At 47.2% G+C, this 10,982-nt stretch overlaps 1 protein-coding gene across 3 annotated transcripts in view; it reads left to right on the top strand.

Annotated features, from left to right (window-relative positions):
* The window catches only part of stau2 (staufen double-stranded RNA binding protein 2), a 286,330-nt gene that overhangs the window by 71,641 nt on the left and 203,707 nt on the right, over nucleotides 1-10,982 (top strand). The gene's annotated exons all lie outside the window — the stretch shown is intronic.

The raw sequence follows: 10,982 nt of genomic DNA, 5'->3' as shown, positions 1-10,982 counted from the left end.
TGTGTGTGTATATACAGCTCAGGTTACCCCTAACCTCACAGATCACTGTGACATGTGACCCCTAACCTCACAGATCACTGTGACATGTTACCCCTAACCTCACAGATCACTGTGACATGTTACCCCTAACCTCACCGATCACTGTAACCCCTAACCTCACCGATCACTGTAACCCCTAACCTCACCTATCACTGTAACCCCTAACCTCACCTATCACTGTGACCCCTAACCTCACCGATCACTGTGACCCCTAACCTCACCGATCACCGATCACCGTGACCCCAACCTCACCGATCACTGTGACCCCCTAACCTCACCGATCACCGTGACCCCTAACCTCACCGATCACTGTGACCCCCTAACCTCACCGATCACTGTGTCCCCTAGCCTCACCGATCACCGTGACCCCTAATCTCACAGATCACTGTGACCCCCTAACCTCACCGATCACTGTGTCCCCTAGCCTCACCGATCACCGTGACCCCTAATCTCACAGATCACTGTGACCCCCTAACCTCACAGATCACTGTGACCCCTTAACCTCACAGATCACTGTGACCCCTTAACCTCACCGATCACTGTGTCCCCTAACCTCACCGATCACCGATCACCGTGACCCCAACCTCACCGATCACTGTGACCCCCTAACCTCACCGATCACCGTGACCCCTAACCTCACCGATCACTGTGTCCCCTAGCCTCACCGATCACCGTGACCCCTAATCTCACAGATCACTGTGACCCCCTAACCTCACCGATCACTGTGTCCCCTAGCCTCACCGATCAGTGACTGAATCTCACAGATCACTGTGACCCCTAACCTCACAGATCACTGTTTTAACCTCACAGATCACTGTGACCCCTAACCTCACCGATCACTGTAACCCCTAACCTCACCGATCACTGTGTCCCCTAGCCTCACCGATCACCGTGACCCCTAATCTCACAGATCACTGTGACCCCCTAACCTCACAGATCACTGTGACCCCTTAACCTCACAGATCACTGTGACCCCTTAACCTCACCGATCACTGTGTCCCCTAGCCTCACCGATCACTGTAACCCCTAACCTCACCTATCACTGTAACCCCTAACCTCACCGATCACTGTGACCCCTAACCTCACCGATCACTGTGACCCCTAACCTCACCGATCACCGATCACCGTGACCCCAACCTCACCGATCACTGTGACCCCCTAACCTCACCGATCACCGTGACCCCTAACCTCACCGATCACTGTGACCCCCTAACCTCACCGATCACTGTAACCCCTAACCTCACCGATCACTGTGTCCCCTAGCCTCACCGATCACCGTGACCCCTAATCTCACAGATCACTGTGACCCCCTAACCTCACAGATCACTGTGACCCCTTAACCTCACAGATCACTGTGACCCCCTAACCTCACCGATCACTGTAACCCCTAACCTCACCGATCACTGTGTCCCCTAGCCTCACCGATCACCGTGACCCCTAATCTCACAGATCACTGTGACCCCTTAACCTCACAGATCACTGTGACCCCTTAACCTCACCGATCACCGTCACTGTTCCACTAATGAGTCTGAAAAGGTTCAGACATGTTTAATGTTAAATACTTATGTGATATTCTAACTGGGTCATTCCATGTGTCTGAGTTATTAGTGTTCAAACAGGCAGAAATCCATCCAGTATGATGTAGTACTGTGGTAAAGTCTCTCAGTAGTACTGTGGTAAAGTCTCTCAGTAGTACTGTGGTAAAGTCTCTCAGTAGTACTGTGGTAAAGTCTCTCTCAGTAGTACTGTGGTAAAGTCTCTCTCAGTAGTACTGTGGTAAAGTCTCTCTCAGTAGTACTGTGGTAAAGTCTCTCTCAGTAGTACTGTGGTAAAGTCTCTCTCAGTAGTACTGTGGTAAAGTCTCTCAGTAGTACTGTGGTAAAGTCTCTCTCAGTAGTACTGTGGTAAAGTCTCTCTCAGTAGTACTGTGGTAAAGTCTCTCTCAGTAGTACTGTGGTAAAGTCTCTCTCAGTAGTACTGTGGTAAAGTATCTCTCAGTAGTACTGTGGTAAAGTATCTCTCAGTAGTACTGTGGTAAAGTCTCTCTCAGTAGTACTGTGGTAAAGTATCTCTCAGTAGTACTGTGGTAAATTCTCTCTCAGTATGATGTAGTACTGTGGTAAAGTCTCTCTCAGTAGTACTGTGGTAAAGTATCTCTCAGTAGTACTGTGGTAAAGTATCTCTCAGTAGTACTGTGGTAAAGTCTCTCTCAGTAGTACTGTGGTAAAGTATCTCTCAGTAGTACTGTGGTAAATTCTCTCTCAGTATGATGTAGTACTGTGGTAAAGTCTCTCTCAGTAGTACTGTGGTAAAGTCTCTCTCAGTAGTACTGTGGTAAAGTCTCTCTCAGTATGACGTAGTACTGTGGTAAAGTCTCTCTCAGTAGTACTGTGGTAAAGTATCTCTCAGTAGTACTGTGGTAAAGTCTCTCTCAGTATGACGTAGTACTGTGGTAAAGTCTCTCTCAGTAGTACTGTGGTAAAGTCTCTCTCAGTAGTACTGTGGTAAAGTCTCTCTCAGTAGTACTGTGGTAAAGTCTCTCTCAGTAGTACTGTGGTAAAGTTTCTCTCAGTAGTACTGTGGTAAAGTCTCTCTCAGTAGTACTGTGGTAAAGTCTCTCTCAGTAGTACTGTGGTAAAGTCTCTCTCAGTAGTACTGTGTTAAAGTCTCTCTCAGTATGACATAGTACTGTGGTAAAGTCTCTCTCAGTAGTACTGTGGTAAAGTCTCTCTCAGTAGTACTGTGGTAAAGTCTCTCTCAGTAGTACTGTGGTAAAGTCTCTCTCAGTAGTACTGTGGTAAAGTCTCTCTCAGTAGTACTGTGGTAAAGTCTCTCTCAGTATGACGTAGTACTGTGGTAAAGTATCTCTCAGTATGACGTAGTACTGTGGTAAAGTCTCTCTCAGTAGTACTGTGGTAAAGTCTCTCTCAGTATGACGTAGTACTGTGGTAAAGTCTCTCAGTAGTACTGTGGTAAAGTATCTCTCAGTAGTACTGTGGTAAAGTCTCTCCCAGTAGTACTGTGGTAAAGTCTCTCTCAGTAGTACTGTGGTAAAGTATCTCAGTAGTACTGTGGTAAAGTCTCTTTCCCAGTAGTACTGTGGTAAAGTATCTCTCAGTAGTACTGTGGTAAAGTATCTCTCAGTAGTACTGTGGTAAAGTATCTCTCAGTAGTACTGTGGTAAAGTCTCTCTCAGTAGTACTGTGAGTAGTACTGTGGTAAAGTCTCTCTCAGTATGACGTAGTACTGTGGTAAAGTCTCTCTCAGTACTACTGTGGTAAAGTATCTCTCGGTAGTACTGTGGTAAAGTATCTCTCGGTAGTACTGTGGTAAAGTATCTCTCAGTAGTACTGTGGTAAAGTCTCTCTCAGTATGACGTAGTACTGTGGTAAAGTCTATCTCAGTAGTACTGTGGTAAAGTATCTCTCAGTAGTACTGTGAGTAGTACTGTGGTAAAGTCTCTCTCTCAGTAGTACTGTGGTAAAGTATCTCTCAGTAGTACTGTGGTAAAGTCTCTCTCAGTATGACGTAGTACTGTGGTAAAGTCTCTCTCAGTATGATGTAGTACTGTGGTAAAGTCTCTCTCTCAGTAGTACTGTGAGTAGTACTGTGGTAAAGTCTCTCTCTCAGTAGTACTGTGGTAAAGTATCTCTCAGTATGACATAGTACTGTGGTAAAGTCTCTCTCAGTATGACGTAGTACTGTGGTAAAGTCCCTCTCAGTAGTACTGTGGTAAAGTATCTCTCAGTAGTACTGTGAGTAGTACTGTGGTAAAGTCTCTCTCTCAGTAGTACTGTGGTAAAGTACTCTCAGTAGTACTGTGGTAAAGTATCTATCAGTAGTACTGTGGTAAAGTCTCTCTCAGTAGTACTGTGGTAAAGTCTCTCTCAGTAGTACTGTGGTAAAGTCTCTCTCAGTAGTACTGTGGTAAAGTATCTCTCAGTAGTACTGTGGTAAAGTATCTCTCAGTAGTACTGTGGTAAAGTCTCTCCCAGTAGTACTGTGGTAAAGTCTCTCTCAGTAGTACTGTGGTAAAGTCTCTCAGTACTACTGTGGTAAAGTCTCTCTCAGTAGTACTGTGGTAAAGTCTCTCAGTAGTACTGTGGTAAAGTGTCTCTCAGTAGTACTGTGGTAAAGTCTCTCTCAGTAGTACTGTGGTAAAGTCTCTCTCAGTAGTACTGTGGTAAAGTATCTCTCAGTAGTACTGTGGTAAAGTCTCTCTCAGTAGTACTGTGGTAAAGTCTCTCAGTAGTACTGTGGTAAAGTCTCTCTCAGTAGTACTGTGGTAAAGTCTCTCTCAGTAGTACTGTGGTAAAGTCTCTCAGTAGTACTGTGGTAAAGTCTCTCAGTAGTACTGTGGTAAAGTCTCTCAGTAGTACTGTGGTAAAGTCTCTCAGTAGTACTGTGGTAAAGTCTCTCAGTAGTACTGTGGTAAAGTCTCTCAGTAGTACTGTGGTAAAGTCTCTCAGTAGTACTGTGGTAAAGTCTCTCTCAGTAGTACTGTGGTAAAGTCTCTCAGTAGTACTGTGGTAAAGTCTCTCAGTAGTACTGTGGTAAAGTCTCTCAGTAGTACTGTGGTAAAGTCTCTCAGTAGTACTGTGGTAAAGTCTCTCAGTAGTACTGTGGTAAAGTCTCTCAGTAGTACTGTGGTAAAGTCTCTCAGTAGTACTGTGGTAAAGTATCTCTCAGTAGTACTGTGGTAAAGTCTCTCTCATTAGTACTGTGGTAAAGTCTCTCTCAGTAGTACTGTGGTAAAGTATCTCTCAGTAGTACTGTGGTAAAGTATCTCTCAGTAGTACTGTGGTAAAGTATCTCTCAGTAGTACTGTGGTAAAGTCTCTCTCAGTAGTACTGTGGTAAAGTCTCTCTCAGTAGTACTGTGGTAAAGTCTCTCAGTAGTACTGTGGTAAAGTCTCTCAGTAGTACTGTGGTAAAGTCTCTCACATGTGGCTCTACTGGCATTACATTTTACAGACAGAGGAAGGGCTGGCTGAATGAAGGGCTGGCTGAATGAAGGGCTGGCTGAATGAAGGGCTGGCTGAATGAAGGGCTGGCTGAATGAAGGCCTGGCTGAATGAAGGGCTGGCTGAATGAAGGGCTGGCTGAATGAAGGGCTGGCTGAATGAAGGGCTGGCTGAATGAAGGGCTGGCTGAATGAAGGCCTGGCTGAATGAAGGGCTGGCTGAATGAAGGGCTGGCTGAATGAAGGGCTGGCTGAATGAAGGGCTGGCTGAATGAAGGGCTGGCTGAATGAAAGGCTGGCTGAATTGAAGGGCTGGCTGAATTGAAGGGCTGGCTGAATGAAGGAGGGAGGGAGGGAGACAGACAGGGAGGGAGGGAGGGAGGGAGGGAGGAGGGAGGGAGGGAGACAGACAGGGGAGGGGGAGACAGACAGACAGACAGGGAGGGAGGGGGAGACAGACAGACAGACAGGACAGAGGGAGGGTATTGTTTTTCCCAGCAGCATTGAGGAGTCAGATACTGAGCCCTCCCTCCCTCCCTCCCTCCCTCCCTCCCTCCCTCCCTCCCTCCCTCCCTCCCTCCCTCCCTCCCTCCCTCCCTCCCTCCCTCCATGTCTTCCTCCCTCCCTGTCTCCCCCTCCCTCCATGTCTCCCTCCCTCCCTCCCTCCCTCCCTGTCTCCCTCCCTGTCTTCCTCCCTGTCTGTCTCCCACCCTCCATGTCTCCCTCCCTCCCACATATCATATTATGCCTGGAGCAGTCAGGACACTGTTTGGCCGACACCCACCCTGTATGTTTATGAGAGAAAGAAGAAAATCATTGTTTTTGGAGGGAAAGTGTTGCCATGAGAAATGTCAGTTAGATGTTGTACAGTTAGAGTAGAGGACTGGACTATTTCCTGTCACAGGTCTTCAACGCTCCAGGGTTTCCTGATGACAACAGACTAAACCACTAGAACACTCTGCTCTGCTCTCTCAGAACATATTCTGTTTGTTGTGTTCCCGAAACCTTTACAAAAAAAACAACATTTTTATTGATACCAATCATGGGAAACAACAGCAGTAGACATTATTGGCACGGTTTGGTACATTTTAGATACAGTTACAAATGATGCAACCCTCCCTTCCCCAAATGGTGTTGTTTTGTTCTGTTCTGTTGTTCTAGAGCCCAAATGGTGTTCTAATGTTCTGTTCTGTTGTTCTATGATGTTCTAGAGCCAAAAGGCATCATTTGTAACCATTGTGTAAATTTCACACTACATTTCTGAACAGCTACACAAGTACAAATATATTGATGTTTATTAACTTAGCATACGCCATACCTACGCATGTTTTATAAATCAGACCTGTCCTAAAACTGTGTGAACAGAATGAAATCTCCTGGAGAACTCCTCCATTCACCCTTCATGGTGACAGGAACGCCCTTATTGTTATCATTTGGAACTATTGGCACTTGGCCACGGCCTGCAAAAGACTGTTTTTAATATTTACTTTATCAATAGATTATTGGGTTTCCATGTCCTGCCTTGGTATTGGCTCTGAGATTAACTAGACTATGATGTCACACTCCTATCCTGAGATTAACTAGACTTGGTATTGGCTCTGAGATGAAATGGGCTATGATGTCACACTCCTGTACTGCCTTGGTATTGGCTCTGAGATTAACTAGACTATGATGTCACACTCCTATCCTGCCTTGGTATTGGCTCTGAGATTAAATGGGCTATGATGTCACACTCCTGTCCTGCCTTGGTATTGGCTCTGAGATTAACTAGACTATGATGTCACACTCCTATCCTGCCTTGGTATTGGCTCTGAGATTAACTAGACTATGATGTCACACTCCTGTCCTGCCTTGGTATTGGCTCTGAGATTAAATGGTCTATGATGTCACACTCCTATCCTGCCTTGGTATTGGCTCTGAGATTAAATGGGCTATGATGTCATGCTCCTATCGTACAGGAATGCGGTACCCTACCCACACCGTCAAATATTTTTACATCCGGTCAATTTACCTCACTTTTTATTTGTATGACCACTGATATTCATTACTGCATTGTTGGGAAAGGCATTTCACTGTTACTCGTTCACATGACAATAAAACAACTCCAAACGTGATACATACAGAGCCTTTGTAAATCCAGACCCCTTGACTTTTGACCCCTTGGTACATTACGGCCTTGTTCTAAAATAGATTTAATTTTTTTTTTATTAACCACATCAATCTGCACACAATATCCCAAAATGACAAAGCGAAAACAGGTTTAAATATTTCTTCGCAAATGTATTTAGGTAAAAAAAAAAAAACAGATACCTTATTTACTTAATTATTCAAACTTTGTTATGAAACTCAAAATTGAGCTCAGGTGCATCCTGTTTCCATCGATCATCATTAAGATGTCTCTACAACTTGATTGGAGTCCACCTGTGGTAAATTCAATTGATTGGACATGATTTGGAAAGGCACACACCTGTCTATATTAAGGTCCCACAGTTGACAGTGCACGTCAGAGCAAAAACCAAGCCACGAGGTCGAAGGAATTGTCCGTAGAGCTCAGAGACAGGATTGTGTCGAGGCACAAATCTGGGGAAGGGTACCAAAACATTTTCTGGCCTCCATCATTCTTAAATGGAAGAAGTTTGGAACCACTAAGACTCTTCCTAGAGCTGGCCGCCCGGCCAAACTGAGCAATCAGGGGGAGAAGGGCCTTGGTCAGGGAGGTGACTGTAGTGGGCCGGGCGCCAGGTGTTTCCTCCAACATGGTGGTGCGGCTGGTGTGTCAAGAAGCATTGGGGCTGGGCAGGGTCGTGTTTCGGGTTAACGCGTGGCTCTCGACCTTCGCCTCTCGTGAGTTGCAGCGTCTGTAACCGCCAGTTGGAAATCATGATAGAGATAGAGGTAGAAAGTCCTATCCCCCATTTCCTTGCCAGCTTGAAATACCATTATTTCAACCACTAATGTAGGTTCATACATAATAAAACGTCCCTAGGAGGTAAGCACATTCTCACGTAAAAATTACATTTCTATAAATGCCAACTTTTTGCGTGAAAACTGGCGCACGCACATGTTGGGATGTATTTTGTATGTTATATAAGAGGCCCCTGAGGAGCAGAAGGAGGTCACAAGGCCAGGGGATTGTTTGAAAGAGAAACTCACATCTACTAGCTATGAGATAGTGTACTCCCTTATTTCTGCTTATCATCGCCTGGTATAAAATGACAACAATGCCCTGCTAGCTGATTTACTTTTCCACCATCGAAGCTGTTTCCTGAAGCATTCTGTCCTGCTCTGAGAGAACTCCCTGTGAATATCGTCGTGCTGTGGATGTTTGGTCAGAATGTGTTATTGTAATTTGTTTGTTTTGAGAGATTCATTGCTAAGCACTTCCCCGCGACACAAAACACTTTGAGGGAGCTCTTCGTTAATTCTCAACGTTTGTTTGAAAGAGAGAGAAACTCATCGGTGTATTGATGAGGTAGATGAGGGGAGTTCTCATGTTCTGTTCTAGAGCCCTGAGGAGCAGGAGGAGGTAGATGAGGGGAGTTCTCATGTTCTGTTCTAGAGCCCTGAGGAGCAGGAGGAGGTAGATGAGGGGAGTTCTCATGTTCTGTTGTTCTAGAGCCCTGAGGAGCAGGAGGAGGTAGATGAGGGGAGTTCTCATGTTCTGTTGTTCTAGAGCCCTGAGGAGCAGGTGGAGGTAGATGAGGGGAGTTCTCATGTTCTGATCTAGAGCCCTGAGGAGCAGGAGGAGGTAGATGAGGGGAGTTCTCATGTTCTGTTGTTCTAGAGCCCTGAGGAGCAGGAGGAGGTGGATGAGGGGAGTTCTCATGTTCTGTTGTTCTAGAGCCCTGAGGAGCAGGAGGAGGTGGATGAGGGGAGTTCTCATGTTCTGTTGTTCTAGAGCCCTGAGGAGCAGGAGGAGGTGGATGAGGGGAGTTCTCATGTTCTGTTGTTCTAGAGCCCTGAGGAGCAGGAGGAGGTGGATGAGGGGAGTTCTCATGTTCTGTTGTTCTAGAGCCCTGAGGAGCAGGAGGAGGTAGATGAGGGGAGTTCTCATGTTCTGTTGTTCTAGAGCCCTGAGGAGCAGGAGGAGGTAGATGAGGGGAGTTCTCATGTTCTGTTGTTCTAGAGCCCTGAGGAGCAGGAGGAGGTAGATGAGGGGAGTTCTCATGTTCTGTTGTTCTAGAGCCCTGAGGAGCAGGATGAGGTAGATGAGGGGAGTTCTCATGTTCTGTTCTAGAGCCCTGAGGAGCAGGAGGAGGTAGATGAGGGGAGTTCTCATGTTCTGTTGTTCTAGAGCCCTGAGGAGCAGGAGGAGGTAGATGAGGGGAGTTCTCATGTTCTGTTGTTCTAGAGCCCTGAGGAGCAGGAGGAGGTAGATGAGGGGAGTTCTCATGTTCTGTTGTTCTAGAGCCCTGAGGAGCAGGAGGAGGTAGATGAGGGGAGTTCTCATGTTCTGTTGTTCTAGAGCCCTGAGGAGCAGGAGGAGGTGGATGAGGGGAGTTCTCATGTTCTGTTGTTCTAGACCCCTGAGGAGCAGGAGGAGGTGGATGAGGGGAGTTCTCATGTTCTGTTGTTCTAGAGCCTTGAGGAGCAGGAGGAGGTGGATGAGGGGAGTTCTCATGTTCTGTTGTTCTAGAGCCCTGAGGAGCAGGAGGTGGTGGATGAGGGGAGTTCTCATGTTCTGTTGTTCTAGAGCCCTGAGGAGCAGGAGGAGGTGGATGAGGGGAGTTCTCATGTTCTGTTGTTCTAGAGCCCTGAGGAGCAGGAGGAGGTGGATGAGGGGAGTTCTCATGTTCTGTTGTTCTAGAGCCTTGAGGAGCAGGAGGAGGTGGATGAGGGGAGTTCTCATGTTCTGTTGTTCTAGAGCCCTGAGGAGCAGGAGGTGGTGGATGAGGGGAGTTCTCATGTTCTGTTGTTCTAGAGCCCTGAGGAGCAGGATGAGGTGGATGAGGGGAGTTCTCATGTTCTGTTGTTCTAGAGCCCTGAGGAGCAGGAGGAGGTAGATGAGGGGAGTTCTCATGTTCTGATCTAGAGCCCCGAGGAGCAGGAGGAGGTAGATGAGGGGAGTTCTCATGTTCTGTTGTTCTAGAGCCCTGAGGAGCAGGAGGAGGTGGATGAGGGGAGTTCTCATGTTCTGTTGTTCTAGAGCCCTGAGGAGCAGGAGGAGGTGGATGAGGGGAGTTCTCATGTTCTGTTGTTCTAGAGCCCTGAGGAGCAGGAGGAGGTGGATGAGGGGAGTTCTCATGTTCTGTTGTTCTAGAGCCCTGAGGAGCAGGAGGAGGTGGATGAGGGGAGTTCTCATGTTCTGTTGTTCTAGAGCCCTGAGGAGCAGGAGGAGGTAGATGAGGGGAGTTCTCATGTTCTGTTGTTCTAGAGCCCTGAGGAGCAGGAGGAGGTAGATGAGGGGAGTTCTCATGTTCTGTTGTTCTAGAGCCCTGAGGAGCAGGAGGAGGTAGATGAGGGGAGTTCTCATGTTCTGTTGTTCTAGAGCCCTGAGGAGCAGGAGGAGGTAGATGAGGGGAGTTCTCATGTTCTGTTCTAGAGCCCTGAGGAGCAGGAGGAGGTAGATGAGGGGAGTTCTCATGTTCTGTTGTTCTAGAGCCCTGAGGAGCAGGAGGAGGTAGATGAGGGGAGTTCTCATGTTCTGTTGTTCTAGAGCCCTGAGGAGCAGGAGGAGGTAGATGAGGGGAGTTCTCATGTTCTGTTGTTCTAGAGCCCTGAGGAGCAGGAGGAGGTAGATGAGGGGAGTTATCATGTTCTGTTCTAGAGCCCTGAGGAGCAGGAGGGGGTAGATGAGGGGAGTTCTCATGTTCTGATCTAGAGCCCTGAGGAGCAGGAGGAGGTAGATGAGGGGAGTTCTCATGTTCTGTTCTAGAGCCCTGAGGAGCAGGAGGAGGTAGATGAGGGTTCTTCTCATGTTCTGTTCTTCTAGAGCCCTGAGGAGCAGAAGGAGATGGATGATGGTACTTCTCATGTTCTGT

This window comes from Oncorhynchus gorbuscha, linkage group LG12 (assembly GCF_021184085.1).
Source record: "Oncorhynchus gorbuscha isolate QuinsamMale2020 ecotype Even-year linkage group LG12, OgorEven_v1.0, whole genome shotgun sequence".
Lineage (NCBI taxonomy): Eukaryota > Metazoa > Chordata > Actinopteri > Salmoniformes > Salmonidae > Oncorhynchus > Oncorhynchus gorbuscha.
This window is presented reverse-complemented; position numbering and strand designations above follow the sequence as displayed.